The sequence below is a fragment of the Triticum aestivum genome, chromosome 6B (genome assembly GCF_018294505.1).
Source record: "Triticum aestivum cultivar Chinese Spring chromosome 6B, IWGSC CS RefSeq v2.1, whole genome shotgun sequence".
In the NCBI taxonomy this organism is placed as follows: Eukaryota; Viridiplantae; Streptophyta; class Magnoliopsida; order Poales; family Poaceae; genus Triticum; species Triticum aestivum.
Genome location: NC_057810.1, coordinates 302,060,041 through 302,080,933, shown reverse-complemented (window position 1 = coordinate 302,080,933; position 20,893 = coordinate 302,060,041).

The following is a 20,893-nucleotide window of genomic DNA, read 5'->3' as shown; positions in this document are numbered from 1 at the left end:
TCATCATGTTTACATAGTCATCATATTTTAAATTATGTCATTCTATCCGTGAATTATATCATGCCATCATGTTTCCATCGACGGCATGTTTGTGATTTATGGCATGCCAACCACTTTAATAGACACATCGTATAGTTATATCATGTCATCCTGTTTACATAGTCATCATATTTTGAAGTATGTCATTCTATCCTGTTTAGTTAGCCATCATACATGTGAAATTGTGTCATGCTATCCTGTTTAATTAGCCATCATATATGTGAAATTATGTCCTGCTATTCTGTTTGCTTAGACGACATAAATGTGAATTATTTCATGCCCTGTTTTCTTCCCTACTATCCATTGCACCTGTCTATCTTACAATGTATGTACATTCAATTACTTTTCTTGTTTATCAACCATTTCAATTGGAAGGAGTGATGGCAGTATCTGTGGGAGTAAAAACACGGTCTTCAGAAAAGATCGTGCTACCTATTGATGCAGATAGAACCACGGTTGTACTTGCCCAAGAATCAGGCCCACCACACATAACCCACACTCATGAAGATTGTACCCCTACCCAGTTGGACAGAGAACCAACTACACCCCTTCTAACCCCAACCCCAGCAGATAGACACCCAGTTCCCATTGACACATCACCGTCTCCACCACAGAGCACCCAAACACGAGCAGTTAGTAAGGCAACTGCAGTGCCCAAATCACGAGGACCACCACTCCGAACCCGAAGTCAATGCTTAAAGCAGAAGAAGAATTGTTCTCAGGTCAGGTTCCGTAGCTATGGTTCATACTACTTTGCTCTTGCATCACTGTATTTACTAATACCAACCAATTTCAAATTTGAAGGATGCAATTGAAACTCCAATGGCGCAACAGGTATGTTTTAAACCCATTTCATCAACGTGTTTGGCTTTTTGCTGTTGTAACTTGCTCTATGTTGATTTCAGTTTCAATTGGATAAACAGTTATGTTCTCATGCCATGCACATTACAAGTGTTGTTATTGTTGTGTAGTTTCCCACACTTATATTCTGTCTATGCTGGTTTGTCTTAAATAGATATGATTCGAACTGTAACTATCTTGATTGAGCAACATAAACTAGAATGATATAGACCATACAGTGACCATACTACATAGATATATGTTTGTTTCATGTTGTTATCCTGTCCACCTTACTACTGAACTGGTTTACCAAAATGAGTTTCATATACTACATTGTAAACCTGAGATGTGTTTGTTTCCCTTTTAGAACGCGGATAAAATATTGGAGAAGAGTACCCTGTTATGCAATGGTAAAGGAAGTAATGCAGATAAGGTTCAAGATAGTGAGACATCCCTGTTGGTCTCCAAGAAAGCTGATAAAAACTATATTGAGGACACTGAGACAACCCCAAAGTCCTGTCTTGATGTAGTGTTTGAGTTACTGGCTACCACTGCTGGCACCAGCTCTTCGAACTCATTGCCTGAATCAGTTCGGCTTCTTGAGTCTCAACTTCATGTTGAAAGACATTGATTAGATATTATGCAACAGGAAGCCGAAGGACTGAGGAAGTCCATGCAGAATTCAGATGCATACTTTCTGGTGCAACAGCAGGCGCTGGAGGACTTAAGCGCCAAACAAGAGAAAGTTAATAAACTTGCTAAGCATCTTGCCAGCATTATGGGTACCCAGGATATTGTTTCTTGAGCTCTTCTGAAGTGGTTTCAGTTCTGGACTTGTTTTGCTACGGTGTTTATATGCTGTTGTGTTTCCTATATTTGCACCGGTGGCGAACGTTGATACCCAGTGGATGTAATATGTGTAATAGCCGTGATAGCCTAGTGTAAGTTGCTTGCTTATTTATTTCCATGTTGTCTTGTTTATTTGTTTGCTTGTAGTCAATGCAATTCTTTTTCTGCGGTTTGCTAGTGGCTGCAACAACCTATTTTTTAAAACTAGGCCACAATAACCATGGGCTAATATTTACTGTAGTGACACTGGACCTACGGGCCATAGAAACAGTGGGCCTTCTACGGGACGTATAAACAGTGGGCCTTCTATGAGCCGTAGAAACAATGGGCCTTCTACGGGCCGTATCATCAATGGGCCTTATACGGGCAGTATGATCGATTGGCCAAACATGGGCCAATAATAGGCTGCATTATGGCCGTAAACGGGCTAGAGTTGAAATCGTCCGTTCATGGGCCGACCATAACAGGCCATCGTTAATAGGCCGTATTTCATGACGCTATGAAAACGGCCCAACGTGTTAACGGACCACAAATGGGCCGACTGTAACCACGGGCTGAATTTGGCCCATAAGCAGAAAATGACAGTAACGGGCCGTAAGTAAACGAATGCTGGAAATGAGCCCAAGAATAAATGGGCTCTGAGAAGGCCGAAAGATAACATAGGCTGGAAACGGCCCAATGGAATAACGGGCCCTTAATGGGTATAAAGTGATACACTATTCATTACGGGCCAGTTTCACCACGGGTCGTTAATGGGTGTAAAGTAATACATTGTTCATGACGGGCTAGTTTCACCATGGACCGTTAATAGGCCAAGAGTTACATAGGGCCTCATATGGGCCGAAAGACGTCATGGGCCATACATGGGCCAGAAGTGAAAACGGGCTGGAATCATATTGGGTGGCCCAGATGATGCTACTGGGCCTAATTCGGATAGGGCATAACGGGCCTTGGGTTAGCGGGCTGTAAATGGGCTATATGTGAATAGGTCGTTAATAGGCTTTACATGGGCCGGCCTGCCACCTTTTGACCAAGTCAAACGGGTCGGCCTTTTCACAGGAATGGGCCTCTGTTGGGCCGTGCCACGTGTCGACGTATCATAGGCGCCTTCTGTCCAATGAGTGGATGATATCTGTCCCAACGGTGAGCCGACACGTGTTTCCTCCAGCCAATGATGATTTTACACGTGGAAAATCCCCATTGGTCGGGGCTGTTAACGGGTTATCGGATCCTAAACCCGACCCGATAGCTTAACGGCATTCCATTACGGTGGATGCCACATGTCGGTCACCCTTGACGAAAGCACTTCTGTGACCCGTGATTTATCGTCATGGAAGTGGACACTTCCGTGATGATAATTTTGGTAATGTCATCGAACACTTCTACGACAGTACAGGTATGACTATCTTGATTTTGTCATAAATTTATCATGGATGTACATGCATGACAAAAAACACGACCTACTGTGACAAACACGTATCATCACGGAAGTGCATTTTTTGTAGTGCTAGCTGACTTAGTGTATGAGTATCACGCAGTGGTTACTCTAGGCACCAGTTTCGATTCCAGCACTTACACTCGTATCTCTCGGAGCGGTTACACTTCTACCGCTTCTCAGGCCGTCCAGTTTGCTGCATTCAAGGTACTTGTTGAGTTCCGCTACAACGAGGTCCAGATGCAGAACCACCCAGGTTTCTACTACTATCCTTCTCTGCACGATAATGGTCGTGTTCGTTTCCCTGTCATTGATCCGGAGTCTGATAGTGTTGCTAGCCACCTTTCTCGCTATATCACTGCCAGCTATCTTCTGACCTACGAGCTGGCTCGAGAGCTGAGTCGTGCGTGTACTGCTTTAGCCTCTGCTTTAGTCTCTGCTAGATCAATCACTACTCCAGCATCTGTAGGATTTACTTCCAATATTCCTTCCAGTTCTAGTTCCCCTGTTTCCCCGGTTACTCCTCCGAGTAGCTCGGGCACCGCGACAGTGAGTCCACTTAGTGCTCCTGCTGAGTGGGTTTCACTTCTCGCCACTCCTGTAGCTCCGATGATTCACCCCCCACCTGCCCCGGAGGGAGAGCCCTCGAGGTAGCTCGTCGTGTCACCTTTAACCCGGAGGTCTCAGTTAACCCCGTCAGTTCAGGATCCGAGTCTGCTTCAGGAGAGGACCCCGCAGCACCAGCAGAGCAGTAGGGCTTCCGAGTATTCGCAGTCGTCAGGATGGAGTACGGATGTAGTCGTACGAGTCATGATGTTTCGTTTCATGTATGAGAGTAGTTGAACCTGGCATGTTGTTGTCTTTCATGTATGAGTCTATGTATAATTATGTTGGAACTTTATTTTATTCGCCGTATTTTCTTCGCCATTTCGGTTTTTCTCGGGCTTTTGTTGCTGGCTTCTCCCTAGTTTATTTTGAATGCTTCTCATCTTGGTTGTGTTGCCTTGGGAAAAATCATATTAGGATGATGCGGGGAGGTTGTAGTAGCAATGTTCGCGAGGGTTCTCCTGTTCGTCGTTCCGCACGATTGGCAGGACAATCACCCGAGCCGTACGTTCCACCACCGCCTCCACCGCCAAATACGCCCTCCACCGAGCAAATTCTGCCTATGTTTGAGGAAAGACAAAATAATGATCAGATTGAAATATTAAGAAGTCTTCAAGCTCTGGTTGGACAGAATGGGAATCAGCCCGGTCACACTACAAAAAAAAGACACATCCATGACATTTTGGGCCGAACGAAATTTTTTCCTGTCATACTTATGACACTTCTATGATGATAATTGTAACAAAACCCGGTATCATCATAGATGTGGTGGGATCCTACTTATATGACAAAAAATCATGAAAGAAAATAGGCTTTTCATCCTGGGCGGGCCGGAGACGCAACTGCATGACATTCTTTGGGCTGTTCATGACAGAAAAAACCGTGGTAGAAGCGAGGGCGAGGAAAATTTTGGGGAGTTCCCGGTTACGGTAGGTGGTCGGGGGCCGAGCGACGCACGTTTCTCTCGTACACGTACGCGCGTGTGTGTGAGGCATTGGCTGTAACTGAACCCGAGCGAGGCGTTCGGCTCTAACTGAACCCGAGCGATTGCACTGCAGGCTATGCGTTACTGAACTCGAGCGATCGATCGATGGCTGTTAACTGAACCCGATCGAGCGATTCCTTTGCCACTGCTGCTAACTGAAGCCAATCGATGCTGCCTCTCTAGATGAACAGTGAGCGTTGCGGTGGGGGGGTGGATGAACAGTGAGCGGTGGGCTGGATGAACAGGACCCCGTGGTGTTGCCTCAATCGAGCCGGTTGGGGCTGGATGAATGATACGTCTCCATCGTATCTACTTTTCCAAACACTTTTGCCCTTGTTTTGGACTCTAACTTGTATGATTTGAATGCAACTAACCCGTACTGACGCTGTTTTCAGTAGAATTGCCATGATGTTGTTTTATGTGCAGAAAACAAAAGTTCTCAGAATGACCTGAAACTCCACGGGATGTCTTATAAAAAATAAAAAAAATCCTCGCCAAAGATGAAGACCAGGGGGCCCACACCCTGTCCACGAGGGTGGGGGCGCGCCCCCCCTCCTAGGCGCGCCCCTACCTCGTGGGCCCCCTAGAGACCCTCCGACGCCAACTCCAACTCCATATATTGGCTTCGGGGAGAAAAAAATTAGAGAGAAGAAATCATCGCGTTTTATGATACGGATCCACCGCCAAGCCCTAATCTCTCTCGGGAGGGCTGATCTGGAGTCCGTTCGGGGCTCCAGAGAGGGGTGTTCGTCGCCGTCGTCATCATCAACAATCCTCCATCACCAATTTCATGATGCTCACCGCCGTGCGTGAGTAATTCCATCATAGGCTTGCTGGACGGTGATGGGTTGCATGAGATTTATCACGTAATCGAGTTAGTTTTGTTAGGGTTTGATCCCTAGTATCCACTATGTTCTGAGATTGATGTTGCTATGACTTTGCTATGCTTAATGCTTGTCACTAGGGCCCGAGTGCCATGATTTCAGATCTGAACCTATTATGTTTTCATGAATATATGTGAGTTCTTGATCCTATATTGCAAGTCTATAGTCACCTACTATGTGTTATGATCCGGCAACCCTGAAGTGACAATAATCGGGACCACTCCCGGTGATGACCATAGTTTGAGGAGTTCATGTATTCACTATGTGCTAATGCTTTGTTCTGGTTCTCTATTAAAAGGAGGCCTTAATATCCCTTAGTTTCCAATAGGACCCTGCTGCCACGAGAGGGTAGGACAAAAGATGTCATGCAAGTTCTTTTCCATAAGCACGTATGACTATATTCGGAATACATGCCTACATTACATTGATGATTTGGAGCTAGTTCTGTGTCACCCTATGTTATGACTGTTACATGACGAACTACATCCAGCATAATTATCCATCACTAATCTGGTGCCTACGAGTTTTCCATATACTGGTTCTCGCTTATTTACTTTTCCGTTGCTACTGTTACAATCACTACAAAAATACCAAAAACATTACTTTTGTTGTCTTTACTTTTGTTACTGTTACCACCACTATCATAATACTTTGCTACTAGGACTCAACGACGACAAGTCTTCTTGCAACAACATGGCGACTCTTTCCTCCACCCACCTCAGGCGACTCTCATGGCGATTCTAGGGTCTAACCCTACGATCGCCTCTCGACGACCCCAATGGACGGCCTTCTCCACTGGGATTTCTCTCCTGGCCTCAAGGTTGAAGCACAGGTGCGTGCTAGGTTTGGATCTACGGTTCACTTCATCCCCAACCCCGGCTCCAAGGAGTTCTTCCTTGAAGTTTCCTTCTCTTCGGCCTCTTTTCCCCTCTCGGTGGATTCGGTGGGTTTGGCTCTTCAGTCATGTATTGGAGGTCTCGCTGCCAGTTTTAATGTCTTGCGCTTGGGTGATCGGCATTTTCGTTTCTCAGTGGCCTCAAATCGTGTGGGACATTTCATTTTCGGTTTGAGAGACCGAATTTGGCCGGACTTCATCTGCCATTTTCACCTTCATCGATCTGGGGTTTCTCGTCCACTAATTCATTCTTGGCACGCTGATTCTGAGCTAACTGGTCTGGCTTCATCACCTGGCCCGGCGATCAAATCTAAATGGCTCTCTACTCAGAGTAAATTATCACTGGATCCCGCCTCACTACCAGTTCTGCAGAATTTGGGTTTCATTAAGCCGCCGACGGACTTGCATTCCGGCGAGCCTTCAGATCGGATCTTCTTTGGTAGTTTTTCACCTCCGGATTCTAAGGATTCTTTTCGGATTGGTTCCATATCGGTACCTATTTCTCACGATATTCCTGGACGGTTGCCATCTTTTCGTGGGGAAGGATATATTATGGGATTATGGGATTCAATTTCGGATGAGAAATTATTTGCTATTCTCGATGGCTGGCAGGCCGGTTATGATAATGATAGTGTTAAGCTTCTGGTGCAAATCACTTCAGTCCCCTCCAAGGAATACATTTACAAAAGACTTTTGCATTGCTCTCTCTGTGATTGTCTCGGTCATGTTGATGATTCGTGTACTGGAATATTTTGTCAAGGTTGTGGGGATATTTCTGGGACATGTGCCTGCACGTCTACACGTACTGATGCTCGCAAGCATGAGCCATGCAAAGTAGGCCTGAACCCTTTGGGCCCTCAATGTAATGCATGTTCTGCAGTTAACCACATTACCAGGCTTTGTCCTGGGCTTCGTCGCTGTCCTCTATGTCATCGTTTGGGCCACAAGTCACGTAAGCTTCCGGCTTGTGCCTCTCTACCCCGATGGGCTTGGAAAAAGAAAAATCTACCACAATCAAAGAGGATCTTGCCTCGGGTTACCGCGGGTGCATCTGAGGTAGGTATCTCTGTGGATGTTGGTATGGCCCGTGCTACTGGGGATCCGCATGGTGGTTGCCTTTCGAAACGGCAACAGACTATCCCGTTCCACGCGGAAGTGGCTAACCCCCATTGCTTGACGATACGCCTACCCGGTCAGGGTGTAGTCAATTCTGCCTGCCAAAAACCCCAATCGAGTGTTACGACGCTCTCCTCGAGTTCTACACCCACGCCTCCGCCATCTCGACTCTTCTCCCCATCGGCTCCCAGCAAGCAATTTCCATCCCCTGCTCCGGCGAAATCTCTCAAGCAGTCCCCGGCTTCGTCACTCATGGCGAACTTCCCCGTGAGCCCCTTCGCCTTCGCTCCAGACGGATCTACCTTTGATCGCGGGCCGGCTCACCGGGTCCAGAGACATGTCATGGTGGTGGATGATCCGCCTCTGAATCATGATAGGTACGCCATTGTCTCCGTCCACCCTCCGGTCCCTGATCATCAGAAGGAGTTATGGCTAGCTGAGGTCTGCCGCATTATTGTTGGAGATTTACAGTATGAGCTGCTAGATGACTTTGTTTACCCGCTGGGGATTGGATGTGTTGTGTTTGCGGATATGGAGAGTAGAGATGCTGCCATTAGAGAAGGTCCGCATGCTTTGTCTGAGGATTCCACTTTTTCACTAGTTCCGCATGATGAGAGCATCAATATGCGTATGCCTGCTTTTGAATATGAAGCTTGGGTCATGTTTCTTGCTTTTCCACTGGACTACCAAACAGAGCATTATGTTCATAAGGCAGTCTCACACTTTGGGAAAATGCTTGCCTGGCCCCGCCCGGGTCAGAACAAGGCCAGAGTCCTTGTCAAATGCCATATCAAAGATGTTGCGGAGGTGCCGCATAGTCTGGTCATTACTAGAGTTGGTTTACTACCGGGTCTTGCTCGTTCATGGTCCGTACCAGTTTATGTTCTGAATGGCAGGAATACTATACCGAACTTGGTTGGCAATGAGGACACTCCACCACTTTTGAATGCATCTCCACACCCATACCAGCTCCCTTACTATACCCTCATGCAACAAGCAAGGATTGATGAGATGGTTACTCAGGATGCTTTGAATGCGGAGGCCTGGAATGCTCCTGAACCAGTTAATGATGTTCAGAACAATGGGTGGGGTGTGTGGCCTGTGGTAACTCCACCCTACACTGGTTTCAGCTTTAGGACCTTCTTTCAGTATGATGGTCCGTCCCTCATGGATGGTGTGGACCCGGAGCATAATGTGCAAGATAATTTATCTGACATTTGGTCATCTGATTCGGAGTTTCAAACAGTAGATGCTTTGGCTGATGGATTTGTGAATGGCAGTCCTGCAGCGAGGAGGGAGTTCGTCAGGGCTGGAGGAAACTCTCTTTTTCTTCAGATTGCAGTTGATTATGAGTTCTTGCTATGGATTGGGGGCATGCTCAAACGCATTTATACGCCCACTATCACCCTGCAACACAATTCTCCTGTAATGATGCCCCTCAATCCCTTTCAGATTATTCAGAATCATCTTAATGCAGCGGCGGCAGTTTGGATTGAGTGTATGGTGCCGGAACCTGACATCTTCTCAAGGATCTTTGCTTCTGCCCTTCAGTGGGGGAGAGTCATTGTCCCATCTGGTGTGCTCTCGCCTAAACCCAGGGCTCGTTCCAATGCTATGAATTGGGATCTACCGGAACAATCTCCTGGCCTCAAGGCGCTTCCACAGCTCGTCTCAGCGGATGAGGAGACTCAGATGATGCTTTCATCAGACCAGTCTACTGCGCTCCAGGTGCTGGCGTCTTCCTCTGTGTTCAATACTCATCAACATAGTAACATATTAGTGCCACTGGACACAACCACTGTCAGACGAAGCAACAGATCCAACAAGTACGATGGTTTCAAAATCAACCATGCTCCGGAAGCAAGGCGTTCAAAATCAAGGGTGAAACCTAGAGACATTCCTTTTGTCAATGTTGTTTCTTTGGCTGCTGCTCCTGTGCAGGTTCCCATTGCCGATTGCCCCCAGCCAATGTCGATCGAGGATCTTCAACAGATGGGGCGCAGTTGTGGAATTCGTCCGGAAGCCATCTCCCGTGACAAGCTGCTGGATGATCAGAGCTCGTCCGGGGAAGCTGAGCACTGAAGGCTACCCGACTGATGAATAAATCGTGGAATGTGCTCTCGTGGAACATCAGAGGCATAAACTCTGATGACAAACTTTTGGCTGTTAGGAATGCGATTGATACTAGCGGTTGTTCTGTGATATGTATCCAGGAAACTAAACGTGAATCCTTCGATCCTGCTTTTATTAAGACTTTCTGCCCTAAGCGCTTCGATAAATTTGTTTTTGCACCGTCAGTGGGGGCTTCTGGGGGCCTCATCGTTATCTGGAATAGTGCTGTTTTTACTGGTACATCTTGGTTTGTGGATTCTTTTGCCATTGGGATCTCTTTCGTGGCCACGCAGTCACATGATTCGTGGAATCTAATCAATGTTTATGGCCCCTGTTCTGGTCAGCGCAGACTAGACTTTACAAACTGGCTTTTTGAGCTTAATATCCCTGATGATGACAATTGGTTAATTCTGGGTGACTTTAACTTTATTCGCTCCACGAATAACAGAAACAAGTCAGGTGGCAACGCTGCGGACATGCTACTATTCAATGAGATCATCCGCGCACAATCACTAATGGAACTACCAGTTAAAGGCCGTGCATACACATGGAGTAACATGCAAGATGATCCTCTGCTTGAACAATTAGATTGGTTTTTCACGTCGTCTGATTGGACCACCAAATACCCTAACACAATGGTCTTGCCCCTGGGGAAGCCAGTGTCTGACCACATTCCTTGTGTGGTCACGATTGAATCAAGCATCCCACGGTCCAGGCTTTTTCGGTTTGAAAATTTTTGGACAGATCATGAGGGGTTCATGGAGGTTGTTGCTGGTTCATGGTCTAAACCATGTCACGCACCCAATGCGGCGGCGCGAATTTGCAAAAAGCTCAAGATTCTGAGATATGATCTCAAGCGTTGGAGTAAGGGTGTCTCCAAACTTAAAATTCTGATTCAAATCAGTAATGAGACTCTAACAAACATGGATGCACTTGAGGATAAACGACCCCTATATGTTCAGGAATCAAACTTCAGGAAGATACTGAAAAACCATCTACAGGCCTTGCTCAAATACCAAAATGAGTACTGGCGAAAGAGGTGTACGATCAGGTACTTTCGTTTTGCCGATGAAAACACAAAACTCTTTCAGTCTTTGGCCACAGAGAGGTACAGACACAATACTATTGCCATGCTCAGAGTTGGGGAAGTCGATATACATGACCATGTTGGCAAGGAGGGGGTACTGTTCAATACATACAGAGACCGTTTGGGTTTTTCTAAACCTACCAACATGAAATTTGATCTTTCTAGGATCATTCGCAGGATTGATGGACTGGACCAGCTGAGCGCGCCATTCTCTAATGATGAAATAGATGCTGTGGTTAAGGAAATGCCAAATGACAGAGCACCTGGCCCGGATGGGTTTAATGGCTGTTTCCTTAAGAAATGCTGGCAAATTATCAAGACAGATTTCTATGATCTCTGTCACGCATTTCATGCAGGTGGTCTGGATATCACTAGCATAAGTGAGGGTTACATCACCTTGATTCCCAAAAATTCCTCTCCGGAGACGGCTAATGACTTCAGACCAATCACCTTACTCAACTGTTGTCTAAAAGTCATTACAAAGATCCTGGCGAACCGACTGCAGAAAGTGATCCTAAAAATTATTCACAGGAATCAGTATGGATTTATCAAAGGTAGGACCATCCAGGATTGCCTGGCGTGGTCGTACGAATACATTCATCAGTGCCACTCGTCTGGAAGAGAGATCATATTGCTCAAACTAGACTTTGCTAAGGCCTTTGACACGATCGAGCATGCCCCCATGCTGGAAATCATGAAGCACATGGGCTTTGATGATAGGTGGCTGGGCTGGATGAAACTGATTTTTGGCTCGGGAGTTTCATCCGTCCTCTTGAATGGCGTTCCTGGCCGGAAATTCAAATGCAAATGTGGAGTACGACAGGGTGACCCTCTCTCGCCACTAATCTTTGTTCTTGCTGCTGATCTGCTACAAGCTGCGATCAATGATGCTTATGCTCAGGGATTGCTAGAGCTACCCATTCCACGTGAAAATGCAGGTGACTTCCCGGTGGTGCAGTATGCTGACGACACGATCTTGGTTATGCAAGCTTGTCCTACACAGGCAATCCGTATGAAACTTATCTTGGAGGATTATGCGGCTTCGGTAGGGCTCAAAATTAACTTCCATAAATCGACCCTCATACCCATCAATGTTGATCATCAGCGTGCCGGGGGGTTGGCGGAAGTGTTTGGTTGCTCGGTTGGTTCCCTGCCGTTTACATACCTTGGTCTTCCCATGGGGACAACGAGACCGACGATTCTTGATCTCATGCCATTAGTCCATTCGGTTGAGAGGAAAACCTCCACTGCCCTAACACTGATGTCGTCAGGGGCCAAACTAACGTTGGTCAATTCGGTGGTCACCTCCATGTTGATATATGCAATGTGTACGATCAAGCTACACCCAAAAATAGTTGAACATCTGGACAAACTCCGCCGCTATTGTCTATGGGCAAAAAATTCTGATGATGGGATCAAATCCAACTCCCTTGCTGCATGGGAGCTTGTCTGTCGACCGAAACGGTGTGGTGGCCTTGGTGTTATTAATGTCAGAATACAAAATACCGCGCTTCTCCTTAAATACCTGTTCAAATTCTACAATCGTGAAGATGTACCCTGGGTTCAGCTGATCTGGGAAACGCACTACCCAAACAAGGTGCCGCACACCGCCGAGCCAGTGGGTTCCTTCTGGTGGAAAGATGTAATGCAGCTCAGTGGAATCTTCCGTGGGATCACCAGGGTAGTCCCCGGAGATGGTCGTACCTCACTTTTCTGGAAGGATGTCTGGTTGGGAGACCCAGCCTCCACATTAATGGATACGCATCCGCGGGCATTCTCATATGCCCTAAATGAGGATGATTCTGTTGCCAAGATCCTCAAATCCACTGATCCTGCCTCGATCTTCAGTCTGCCTCTTTCGATCCAGGCCAGGGAAGAGATCAGAGAGATACAGCAAAGGTCCGCACACGTCGGTCTGGACAGTGGATCGGTTGATACTTGGGTCTGTGACCTGGGACGATACTCGTCTAAGAAATACTATATCCACTGCTTCAGACAGGTTATGGCTGATGAGGCCTTTGGATGGCTATGGAAAGCCAAATGCCCGATCAAGTTCAAGATGTTTGGGTGGCTGCTTATGGTAGATCGGTTGAACACCAGGAATATGCTGAAGCGACGGCACTATAATGTGGATGGGGGCGACTATACTTGCATGCTCTGCCAAAACCCACCCGAGGAAACCGTGGAACATCTCTTCTTCACGTGCCCTTTTGACCAACAATGCTGGAGTAGGATTGGTCTGATGTGGCCAGGGGGGACCAACAGGCTTGCCATTTTGCATGGTGGTAGAGAAGACTGGCGTCGGCCGCTTTTCATGGACATCTTCTTGCTTGCTGCTTGGAGCCTATGGATGGAAAGGAACAACCAACATTTCAGGAGGATCCCGCATTCGTTTGGGGCATGGTTAGCTAGATTTAAACATTTGCTGGGTTTGGTGACCCACAACTGTCCGGAGAAGGTTCATCCTTTCCTCTCTGATTTCATTGTTAGTTTGGGCAGCTAGCTTTGTATCAATCATGGCCGGGGGGGGCTAAAACCCCTTTGTAACACAAATGTAACTATTCTGTTGTGAGTAATACAAAGTCAGTGGGAGCCTCTCCCACTGTCACCAATTCAAAAAAAAAATACTTTGCTACTAAACACTTTGCTGCAGATATTAAGTTTCCAGGTGTGGTTGAATTGACAACTTAGCTGCTAATACTTGAGAATATTCTTTGGCTCCCCTTGTGTCGAATCAATAAATTTGGGTTGAATACTCTACCCTCGAAAACTGTTGCGATCCCCTATACTCGTGGGTTCAAGACCTTTTTCTGGCACCATTTCCGGGGAGCATAGCTCTATTCTTTGAGTCATTTGGGATTTATATCTGCTGGACACTATGAAGAACTTGAAAGACGCTAAGGCAACAATTTATCCTTCAACTACAAGGGGAGGTAAGGAACTGCCATCTAGCTCTGCACTTGATTCACCTTCTGTTATGAGTAAGCTAGCGACACCTAAACCTGCTTCTGCTATTTGTTCCGATATGTCGCATGCTATTGATGATGCCACTTCTGCTATGCATGATACTTATGATGAAACTACTTCTATGCTTGATACTACTGTGCCCCTTGGTAAATTTCTTGATGAACAGATTTCTAGGTCTAGAGAAAGAGAAATTATTGAATCTGAATACGATGATGAGAGTGATGATGAGAATATGCCTGCTATTCCTGAGGGTTATCTTTTTGATGCGGAATCTTCTGCGGCTATTTTTGCCTGCCAGGATAGATACGAACTTAAGAGGCTGCTAGTTAAATGGAGTAAAGAATCTCTTAGAGATAGAATGAAACCCGACCCTGCTTTTGCTACTTCACCTATCTGTGTTCCCGATAAGGATTATTATGAATTTTCTGTTGATCTAGATATAATTACTTTGGTTGAATCTGATCCTTTCTATGGCTATGAATTTGAAACTGTTGTGGCACATCTTACTAAGTTAAATGATATAGTCGCCCTGTTTACTAATGATGACAGATCGCGCTACCTTTATATACTCAAAATATTTTTGTTCTCATTAATGGGTGATGCTAAGATATGGTTTAATTCTCTTGATCCTGGTTGTGTGTGTAGTCCCCAGCATATGATTTATTACTTCTCTGCTAAATATTTCCCTGCTCATAAGAAACAAGCTGCTTTGAGGGAAATATACAACTTCGTGCTAATTAAAGAACAGAGTCTCCCACAAGCTTGGGGGAGGCTTCTCAAGTTACTTAATGCTTTGCATGATCATCCTCTTAAGAAACCTGAAATACTTGATATCTTTTATAATGGACTAATTGATGCTTCTAGAGATTACCTGGATAGTTGTGATGGTTCTCTTTTCAGGGAAAGACATCAGATGAAGCTGAAATTCTATTGAATAATATGTTGACAAATGAAAATAATTGGGCACCTCCCGAGCCACCTCCTGAGCCAGCTCCAGAGCCAATTACCGAGCCTATTCCTAAACCAACTCCGAAAAAGAGAGGTGTTCTATTTCTCAGTCCCGAAGATATGCAAGAGGCAAAGAAATCTATGAAAGAAAAAGGTATTAAAGCTGAAGATGTTAAGAATTTACCTCCTATTGAAGAAATACACGGTCTTAATTTACCGCCTGTTGAAGAAGTATATGATCTCAATTCCTTATTCACTAAAGAACCTCCTGATCCCGATATCCCGACACAGGTAGTAAAGGTAAATTCTCTCTATAGATATGATAAAGCTGAAGTCCCTCCTACTAAAATTGCTAGTCAGTGCTTGGATGAGTTTGATGACTTTATGTTTAAGCAAGATGACTTTAATGCTTATTTTGGTAGACAATTAAAATAGAATACCTTTATGATTAAACGCTTGGGTGATTTTATGGCTAATATTAGAGGTGAACTTAAACTTGTTAGCAAACATGCTTCTATGGTTACCACTCAATTAGCACAAGTACTTAAAGCTCAGAAAGAAGTGCTTGATGAAATGAATAATAAGAAAAATGATTATGTTGTTAGAGTGGCTACTAGAACTGGTAGAATGACTCAGGAACCTTTGTATCCTGAAGGCCACCCTAAGAGAATCAAGCAAGATTCTCAGAGAAATAATATTGATGTACCTAGTTCTTCTAAAAGGAAGAAAAAGAAAAATGATAGGACTTTGCAAACTTCTATTGAACCTATTGCTGAACCACCTGAGAATCCAAATGATATCTCTAAGTCTGATGCTGAAACACAATCTGGTAATGAACATGAACCTAGTGAAAATATTAATGATGATGTTCATGATGATGCTCAACCTAGTAATGATAATGATGTAGAAGTTGAACCTATTGTTGATCTTGATAACCCACAATCAAGGAATCAACGTTATGATACAAGAGAATTCGTTGCCAGGAAACATGGTAAAGAAAGGGAACCATGGGTTTAGAAACCCATGCCTTTTCCTCCGAAACCATCCAAGAAAAAGTATGATGAGGATTTTGAGCGCTTTGCGTAAATGATTAGACCCATATTTTTGCGTATGCGATTAACTGATGTGCTCAAAACAAATCCTTATGCTAAGTATATGAAGGATATCATTACTAATAAAAGAAAGATACCGGAAGCTGAAATTTCCACCATGCTTGCTAATTATACTTTTAAGGGTGGAATACCAAAGAAACTTGGAGATCCAGGAGTACCTACTATACCATGCTCCATTAAGAGAAATTATGTTAAAACTGCTTTATGTGATCTTGGAGCCGGTGTTAGTGTTATGCCTCTCTCTTTATATCGTAGACTTGACTTGAATAAGTTGACACCTACTGAAATATCTTTGCAAATGGCTGATAAATCAACTGCTATACCTGTCGGTGTTTGTGAGGATGTGCCTGTTGTAGTTGCGAATGTTACTATTTTAACGGACTTTGTTATTCTTGATATTCCCGAGGATGATAGTATGTCTATTATTCTTGGAAGACCTTTCCTTAATACTACAGGGGCTGTTATTGATTGCAACGAAGGCAATGTCACTTTTCATGTTAATGGTAATGAGCACACGATACACTTTCCGAGGAAACAACCTCAAGTTTATAGTATCAACTCTATTGGAAAAATTCCATTGATTATATTTGGAGGTTTTGAATTTCCTCTCCCTACTGTCAAGAAAAAGTATGATATTCTTATTGTTGGGGATTTTCATATCCCCGTTGAGGTAACTTAGTGTTATTCGAAATTTCTCCGGTTCCGTGTTATTCGGAGTTTGTTCACAAGACTTGATCAACCTTGTTAGTGGGTTCATTTTGATGATCACGAGATGAATGAAACTAGAAGAACAACCTTCTGTACCCTCTTTATATTTTCTATTATTTAGTAAAAATAAAGTAAAATAGTATTTTTCTGTCTGTTTCCTGACTTATCCGTGCAATATAAAAATATCCCGAAAATAAAAGTCCTCAGAATGCCATGCCAATTTAATATGATTTTTTCGGGAATATTTGAGGATTTACTGTGCAAAAATTACCGCGGGGGGAGCTGCCACCTGACCATGAGGGTGGATGGCGCGCCCTACCACCCTGGGCGCGGCCCCCTGCCTCATGGGCCCACGGTGGCCCTCCTCCACTTATCCCTGCACTCATCTTCTTCCTCTGCCTCATACAAACACGAAAAACCAACTCAAGCACGAGTTCCAGCCCTTGTTGCTGTGATTTTCGATCTCCTTGCTCAAAGCACCTCTCGCAAAACTGCTTGGGGAGATTGTTCCTTGGTATGTAACTCCTCCATTGGTCCAATTAGTTTTTGTTCTAGTGCTTTATTCATTGCAAATTTGTGCTGCATAGGTGACCATGTTCTTGAGCTTGCATGTCAAATTTATATGGTTCCAAGTAGTTCTAATGCTTGATATAGGCTCTAGGCACTTTGTGGGAGTTGTTGCTATCAATTTTATTGAAGTTGTTCACTTTTATTTTACGTTACTAAAAATTTCAGATTATTTCAGAAAATAATGAAGAGACTTTTGAGGGGCTCATCGAGCCGAAGCTCGAAGGAAAAACAAAAGGAAGAAGAGCAGAAGCCCAAATTTAATTTGCCTCGCACCACGGAGGTCCGGCCGTGTGAATGGCCTTCCGATGACTTCTTGAGGAGAGCCGGGACTTATGAGGATTTCTATTTATTGATTGAGAATGCTGGCCTCACCGACTTCCTCCGCGACCAACGTCATCAGTATCTCTTACTCACAAATACTTGTGCAAAACTTCTACTTTTTCCCTAAGAAATCACCTCCTTCAGTAGAGTTTCATTTATATGATGTTGTTAAGGAGATGCCATTAGCTGATTTTTGCGAGGTTTGCAAAATACCCTTTGAGGGCACCTTGGATGAACCACACCGTAACAAAGTAGAAGCTTTTATTAACACTATCACCATGGGAGAAACCAGGAAGGTTTCTGATGCAAGGATTACTAGCATACATTTTCCTGTTTTACGCTACTTTGCCTTATTTGCTAGCCGTTGCTTGATTGGACGCAGGAACTGTGGAAACCTTAGTGTTCCTGATATTATTATTTTGTTCCATGGTTTTTGTTCCATGGTTTATACCGCAATAACTCTTTTACTATGGGTGGAATTGTTGCTAGACGGTTAAGTCTGAACCGTACTAAGGGCCCTATCTTTGGAGGCATTTATGCTTCGCGCCTAGCTGAATATTTTGAAATACCTATTAGGCATGAGGAGAAAGGAGAAACATCATTGCTCTGTTCTTATTTAGATTATAAGAGTATGCTAGCGCATGACTTTCTTGTTAAGAGTCATGAAGAGGAGCTCAAATATAAATTATACTTGATAAACATCACCCTGAGACTATTACTTTGCCTGCCCCTTCTTTGTTTAACTTGTCTGCAGGTCCTCACATTGTTCCGTGGGAGGCCGTTCAAGCGTATCGGAATCCTACACCAGCCCCGGAACTGGAGCCACAATATGAGCCTCCACAATAGTCTGTTTATTCTTGGGATCCAGAGGTGGTTGCCAGCCAGTGGCAGTCAGAGTCTTCTTCATCGCAGTATGACCCCAGCTTCACCTACGGGTATCCACTAGGCTATCCCTGGTAATAGACCAACTTAGGCCAAAAGCCTAAGCTTGGGGGAGTATGTATTTCCCACCGACATTACATTCATGTTCACACACACTCATTGCTAGATGTCGGTGCTCATACTCTTTCACTGTAATATCCATGCTAGTTTATTTTCTTTTTCCTACTTTCTTCTTGTGTGTTTAATAAACCTTAAGAAAAAACAAAAAAAATGTTAGTAGTAGTTTATTTCTTTGCTGTAGTAATTAAAAGAAAAACCCAAAAATATTTCCCGTACTTCTTTTGCTTGTTGGGAGCTTTCCCATGTAAATAGTTTTTATTTCTTTTCTTTTCTTTGGGTGTTAGTAGGAGAAGACCATGATTAAATTGTTGAAGTGGCTCTTATATGCATCATTGTTGATTTAACCAAGATCCCATATTGCCTTGTCTTCTCCTGTTTATTGAATGCTCGCAGATTCCAGCTTAGTCCAATGCACGTGCACTCTTATTATTATTCACATCGTTCGGTCGTGCAAGTGAAAGGCAATCATGATGATATATGATGGACTGACTGAGATGAGAAAAGCTGGTATGAACTCGACCTCTCTTGTTTTTGTAAATATGATGAGTTCATCGTTCTTGATTCAGCTTATTATGAATAAACATGTTTGCAATGACAATTAGAGATCATAGTTGCTCGTGCCATGCTTGATTAGCTATGAGTTATAATGGTTTACCTTGCCTGCTAACATGCTATTAAAATGGTTGTGATGTGGTATGATGGGGTGGTGTCCTCCTTTGAATGATTTAAGTGACTTGACTTGGCACATGTTCACGCATGTAGTTGAAACAAATCAACATAGCCTTCACGATATTTATATTCATGGTGGATTATATCCTACTCATGCTTGTATTCAATGTTTATTAATTTTAATGCATGTTCATGACTGTTGTCGCTCTCTAGTTGGTCGCTTCCCAGTCTTTTGCTAGCCTTCACTTGTACTAAGCGGGAATACTGCTTGTGCATCGAATCCCTTAAACCCCAAAGTTATTCCATATGAGTCCACTATACCTTCCTATATGCGGTATCTACCTGCCGTTCCAAGTAAATTTGTATGTGCCAAACTCTAAACCTTCAAATAAACATTTTGTTTTGCATGCTCGAATAGCTCATATATCAACTAGGGCTGCCCTTATCTTCCGTGTTAGGCGGGTTATTCTCAAGAGGAGTGGACTCCACTCCTCATTCACGAGAAAATGGCTGGTCACCGGGATGCCCAGTCCCATGCTTTATGCAAACTAAATCAAAATAATTGCAAACAAAACTCCCCCTGGGACCCGTTGAATGTTGGAGGCACTCGTTGTTTCGAGCAAGCCATGGATTGATGCTTGTGGAGGAGGGGGAGTATAAACTTTACCATTCTATTTGAGAACCGCCTATAATTTGTTTAGCATGGAAGATATCGTCATCTCTTAGTTGTTATGTTGACAATGAAAGTATGCCACTCAAAATATGATGTATCTCTATTTCAAAACCGAGCTCTGGCACCTCTACAAATCCCTGTTTCCCTCTGCAAAGGGCATATCTATTTACTTTTATGTTGAGTCATCACCCTCTTATTAAAAGCACTAGCTGGAGAGCACAGCTGTCATTTGCATTCTTTACTGTTAATTTATATCGGGTATGACTATGATTGGATCTCTTTTACCATGAATTACAATGTCTAGTCAGTCCTTGATCTTTGAAGGTGCTCTGCATTTATGTTTTGCGGTCTCAGAAAGGGCTAGCGAGATACCATCTTGTTATATCATATTATGATTATTTTGAGAAAGTGTTGTCATCCGAGATTTATTATTATGGCTTGCTAGCTGATTATGTTATTGATATGAGTAAACATGAGACCTGAGAATTATTGCAAATGTGGTTAGTTATAATCTTTGCTGAAAACCTGAATGTTGGCTTGACATAGGTACAACAACAAGAGCAAACAGAGTTTGTAAAAGTTTTTCTTTTTCCCTTTCAGTTTGTCAACTGAATTTCTTGAGGACAAGCAAGGGTATAAGCTTGGGGGAGTTGATACATCTCCGTCGTATCTACTCTTCCAAACACTTTTGCCCTTGTTTTGGACTCTAACTTGTATGATTTGAATGGAACTAACCCGGACTGACGCTGTTTTCAGCAGAATTGCCATGATGTTCTTTTATGTGCAGAAAACAAAAGTTCTTGGAATGACCTGAAACTCCACGGGATGTCTTATAAAAAATAAAAATAAAATCCTCGCCACAGATGAATACCAGGGGGCCCACACTCTGTCCACGAGGGTGGGGGGCGCGCCCCCCCTCCTGGGCGCGCCCCCCTACCTCGTGGGCCCCCTAGAGACCCTCCGACGCCAACTCCAACTCCATATATTGGCTTTCGGGGAGAAAAAAATTAGAGAGAAGAAATCATCGTGTTTTATGATACGGAGCCGCCACCAAGCCCTAATCTCTCTCGGGAGA